Genomic DNA, 5,948 nt, shown 5'->3' on the forward strand with positions numbered 1-5,948 from the left:
AAGTATTGAAATCATTTTGTATTAGTAATTTTTAAAAGTTGTGTAAAAAAGTTGTATTAGTAATTTTCTATCGATTTTTTAAAATGATATAAAAAATAATTATATACTAAAAAAAATACTTTTTGTTAAAAATAAGTTTCAATTATAAAAAATATTTACAAAATTACTATTTTAAATTTTTTTGTACGATTAGATTCATCAAAATTATATGATTTACTGAATTTTAGAAAAAAAATGGTTGGATTAGATTCATTCAAATTATCTAATCATCAAATAAATGGATTGGATCAAATTTATTAACAATTATCTAGTGTAGTAAATAAATGTAGGATTGAATCAATGGTGTATATTAATTGATCAAATTTTTTCCTAAAAGAAATCGTAGAGTATTCACAACAGGGGACTAAATCGGCATTAAAATTGACACAATCTTTTAATACTAGTGTTTTTGTTTTTTTGTTAACTTAGTATTTTCTATTTCACTATTTTCTCTTGCACTATAATTTCATAACACTTTTCTTGAACAAATACATTTTGGTTAAACCTGCTTAACAATGACCTCAACTGCATCTTATTCGGTGTTTTCTAAAATCATATATTAATATCATTGAAGAATAAACAAAACACATTCAATGTCTACCTATAAATCTTTATATTACATTTTCTCGTTGGTTTCAGGGTCATGTTCCCAGTGATAATCAGATGAACTGAATGGGAATTAGTATTAAGAGGTATCACCGATCAATACAGGAGAAAGTTGGTGTTTTGAGATCCTTGTTAGGAAGTGGACCCTCCTGCAAAAAAGGAAAGTTGGTCGACACATGTAAAATCATCATGAAGTTTTTAAAGGAAAAATAATTCTAACATATCATAGCTCGTGCAAAGGTTTCATAAAAATCTTTCTTTTCTGGCGCAGGCTCAACACTTCCCATGGGCTTAGGAAAGATATTCAGGCAAACTTCAGTACGATTGCCTTTGATGTTTATAGCAGTCTCTTTCTGAGTTTTTTGTCAGGAGGCACTTCAAGAACCATAGAGGTAAGTTTTTCTTAGTTTCTTCTTCCTCTTCTTCTTTTTGGTTTGTCGGGATTCATAGGTTGTAACAAGGGGTTGTTCATGCTAAGGGGACTTCCAGTTGAGGGGGATTCAGAGATAACTTAGTCTTGGTATCATCATCTTCCTCCATCTCTTGAGTTTTCTGGAAAAAATGGAAATGAGAAAAGCTAGATGAAGAAGCAAGATCAAGAAAGAAATAGATAGGCGAAGACTCAAATCTGGGTTTTCTTCGACACTTCACTAGGCGTGTCCTCCTCTTCCGCTGCTTGTACTGTACATAATTCCATAACTAGGAAACAGTACATTCCACAAGGGACAACTACGAACTTCCATCCATAAAGAGTCACGAATTTATGGTTGCTCTACCCATTTGCGCAACACTCTGACATATAATTGTCACACTCTCTTCTTGTTCATCCCGAACTTCAAGTACCTCCTGGTTAACTGGCCTAGGTGTTTCTCCAGAAGTGTCTAGTATCATGATATGGTGTGACACCCTATAGAACCATGTCATGTAGCCCACAACACAAGCCCAATGTACATGAGCTGGCTCCCGATGATACTTCTCTGGTACTAGGTGACTCTCGAAATCATTTAGTATCTCCTATAGCTTTTTGCGGCATACATCGGGAGGAAAAGACTCATATGAGGTATTAGAGTAATCTGCAAGTAGCCAAACGGGCGCATCACTCGCTCAGGAAGATAGGGATACATAAGAAATGCTCCACATCCCAGCCATCCAGAGCATAAGGAAATAACGTCAAACTGACGTGTTTCGCAATGAACCTCGTACTGGCATAAGCAAACGTCATCTGGTACCATACAATCAAGAGAGACTTGGAATGGCTCGACCGCACCATTCCCCCTTATATGGAACCAAAGTGGCTGCAAGAGATCAGTCCTATGTGTAAGTAGGCGCAACTTCCCACCTGGTGATGTGAGGGAAGTGAGAAATGATTCATTCCTGAAAATGTTGCAAATATAATATTAATAACAAGTGTAACAAATGATTTATGAAAATATTAGTAACAATAAATTATCATAAGCAGCGTGCAGCACCCTGTCAGTTGTTTTGTCTTCCAAAGACAAACCTCACCCAGCTTTGAGTAGAGGTAGACCAAACAGGCAGTTCCCCAGTTGTACTCGTGAATCGTAGTCAGGTGTGTGAAGTACTTGAGGTATACCACATCGACATATGTTTCCCTTTTGTTCATAAGCATAGACGTGTCAAACAAGAACAAGAGGTAACACCTCAATGCGCAATGTAGGTGGTTTCAACCTTCACATCATCGCATACGGCATCCGTAGCCCCCTTCACATGACCATTATAAAGGGTTTCCAAAAAGCTAAATCATGCATGAGCACTTCTAATGCGAGTTGCCTCCTTCGACGCCTTACCAGGGTCAGCCCCCAACACGGTGACCATCAGATCGATCCTTTCACGTCGACTGATCCTCTCGTGTTCCAATAATTTCCTCCTGATGGAAAGATGCAAGAGACAAGGGACGTCATCCAAAGTGATGGTCATCTCACCTATAGGTAGGTGGAAAGATGACGTCCCTGAGTGCCACCTCTATGAAAAAGTCGCTTGCATGTCATGGTTTATGGTCACGTATGTACATGAACATAATTCGAAAAGACCAGAATATCGGATAACATCACTGAACCAACGATCAATGGGTTGTGGCAACACCAATATCTTTCTACCGTGGTTAATCATTTTCTAACAATCATGCTCCTGAAAAAAGAAAACATAATCAGTATGAATTTAATTAGTATTCATTTCAGACATGCCTAGCACCATGTTTTGCATAATTATAAAGTAAAGAGGTGTCATATGGCCTTCCTGGATAACTTTCTAATGAGGCATCCTGATAGGCTTCCTTTTGGGCTTCAGGGTCAATAGGGGCCTCAGGATCCTCATGTTCTGCTGCATCATATGTCTGAGATGCCTGAGAGGGTAGACTACGAGAATTAAATGGTCGGGTCTGCGAAGTAGATGCAACTCAAATGAATTATCAGTAACTCATGGCCTCGTGGTCCTCGTTGCAGCCCTCTCACGTCGTACCAGCACGGTTAGGGACACACACCCGAGCCTAATCTGACAAGTGTTATCTTCAGCCATTGCAACTGTGTTATAAAACAGAGACAAATATCAACAGTGTGCTCGGAGAAATTCACAAAATCTCCCAATTTTTTGACTGAGTCAAATCCGGAGATGCATCTCTAAAAATAATGCGGAGCAAATTCGGAGATGCATCTCCAGAAAAATCTACGATTGTCTCATGGCAGATACGTCATTTTTTCCTTAACAGTCCCAAGAAAACCTCATTGCATGTTGTTATAACCTACCAATTTCGTTTATACTACTATCTAAAGTGCCTAAAAGAACTAAGGTATCCTAAAAACCTAACTACAAATCAAATGATAAAAAGAAGTTATTTTAGAAACTTACCAAATATAATTGATTGATGAGAGGGAGAAGCTTGAATATTACGAGATATTGGAAAGAGCTCTAATGATATAAACTTAATTGAATGGATGTATAGCTAAAATTATTGTAGAGCTCAAATGACTTTTTTTTAGAACTTTTTAGAAAATGAAGAATGAGGAATAGGGAAGGGTCAGACGCGGGATATAAAAGAAAAAAGTTTGGAGATGAATCTTCGGACCACCCACTAGCATTTGAAGAAATGGTGATTACATAGATGTATCTTCGGATACATTTTTTTACACACACGGAGACGTATCTCCGGAATAAATTTTAATACAAAAATGGTATGTCTTCAATTTAGTCTAAAAATGGCTAAAATAAATGCGTTCGGAGATGCAGTTCTGAACACTAAGAATTTTATGAACTTTTCACTGTGGTGTAGAAGCACCCATAAAAATGGAAAAAGCATTCCCTAACGGTTTTTTATTAGGCTCAATACAACTTGTTTTGACTTTGTCCAAAAATATATTTTTGTAATCGTTTAAAAATTATTTAAATTATTTTGTATTATTAGTTTTAAAAATGATAAAATAATTTTAAAAAGTTGTATGGGTAGACGGTAACTACCGGAAGCGATCTGCCGCGGAGTTCCGGCCATCCTTAAGGTGGCCGACTACATAGCTCTTAGGGCAAACCCTTTCAACAATCACCTCTATTAATATTATTTTATTAAAAAAATAAGTATAGTATTTAGTTATTATTTTTAAATTATTAAAAATAATCATGTTTTAATTTAAATTATCTATTTTTTACAATAATATTATAAAAAATTATCATAAAAAAGATACTTTTTATAAAAAATAAGTTTCAAATTATTACAAATATTTATAAAATAATTGTAACATTATTTTAACAATCAATACCTATTTTAAATTTCTTAGTTGGATTAGATTCATCAAAACTATGTGATTTACTGAATTTTAGAAGAAAAAAATTGTTAGATTAGATTCATTTGAATTATTTAGATTTAATTACAGTTTTGGTCCTCCTATTTTATTGGATTCACAAAATTGTTTTTTCTATTTTAAATTTAAAATGTTTTGACCCACATATTATAAACTTAAACAGTTTTGGTCCTCTCTCATACTTTTGCATTTAAAATTAAAGATGTTTTCAATTTTTAAATGGCAAATTACTTGTAAAACATGATAAATCATCGTATATAAACCTACTATTGAACTTTGTAGATAAAAATATAACTTAAAAAACAAAAACAAAATATGAAAAAAATGGGAAAGAGACTAAACTATTTAAATTTAAAATAAGGGGATTAAAATTATATGAATTTAAAATAAGGAGGCTAATTTTATGAATTAGATAAAATTAGGGAACTAAAAATTTTTCATCTCTACTAAAAAAAAAAAGTTGTAGAGTATTCACAAGAGTGAAACTAAATCTTATAAGATGACTTAGGCATTAAAATTGACATAATTATTCAATATTAGTGTTTTTTTTCTCTATTTTACTATTTTCTGAAATGCCTAGCACAATATATCTGATTGAATAAATTGTATATTAATTGATCAAATTTTCATCTCTACTAAAAAAAAGTTAAAGTTGTAGAGTATTCAATACTAGTATTTTTTTTGTTAACTTAATATCTTCTATTTCACTATTTTCTCTTGTACTATGATTTCTTAAAACCTTGAGCAAATACTTTTTGGTTAAACCTGCTTAACAATTACCTCAACTCCATCCTTTTCAGTGTTTTCAAGAATCGGATACTAATATCATTGAAGAATAAATAAATACATTCAATGCCTATCTATAAATCTTTCTATTACATTTCTCAAAATATTATAAATCATTGTTACGAGTCTCTCTATCGTCATTGAGCTCCTTTTCCATTAGAAGAATGAAATGATTGAAACCATTATTTCCAATGTCCATCTTTTTGTAGTTCCAACCATGACAAGAAAGCACTATTCAATAAGCATAACAGACAGGAACATGTCAAAAATTGAAAATCTGCACAATTGGCGACACACCACCTTCTAACACCAATGTTGGAAAATAATTCCTCTTCAAGTCTTCTTTTACCTAAGGAATGACCTTTGCTCTATTTCTCCTTTGAATAACTATGTTGTCAGTATCTTCTGCTCGCAATGAGCTATTATCTGCAAGTTTGAACTTCCTCTTCTTCGACTCATCAAAATCTTTCAACCACACTTTCCTACCAGTCATGTGATTCGAGCATCCTGTGTCGAGGAACCAGATTTTGGAATCGACATGTCATCTACAACTGCAGCCATAACCACCATATCTTCATAGTCATTTGAATCTTGACGTGCAAGATTTGCTCCTTCCTCCTTGTCTTTTGTCGCTCCCTTATCTTTTTTGTACCAACAATTATTGACCAAGTGACCCCATTTTTCACAATATAGCACTGCACATCGTTT

Source organism: Lathyrus oleraceus, chromosome 7 (genome assembly GCF_024323335.1).
Source record: "Lathyrus oleraceus cultivar Zhongwan6 chromosome 7, CAAS_Psat_ZW6_1.0, whole genome shotgun sequence".
In the NCBI taxonomy this organism is placed as follows: Eukaryota; Viridiplantae; Streptophyta; class Magnoliopsida; order Fabales; family Fabaceae; genus Lathyrus; species Lathyrus oleraceus.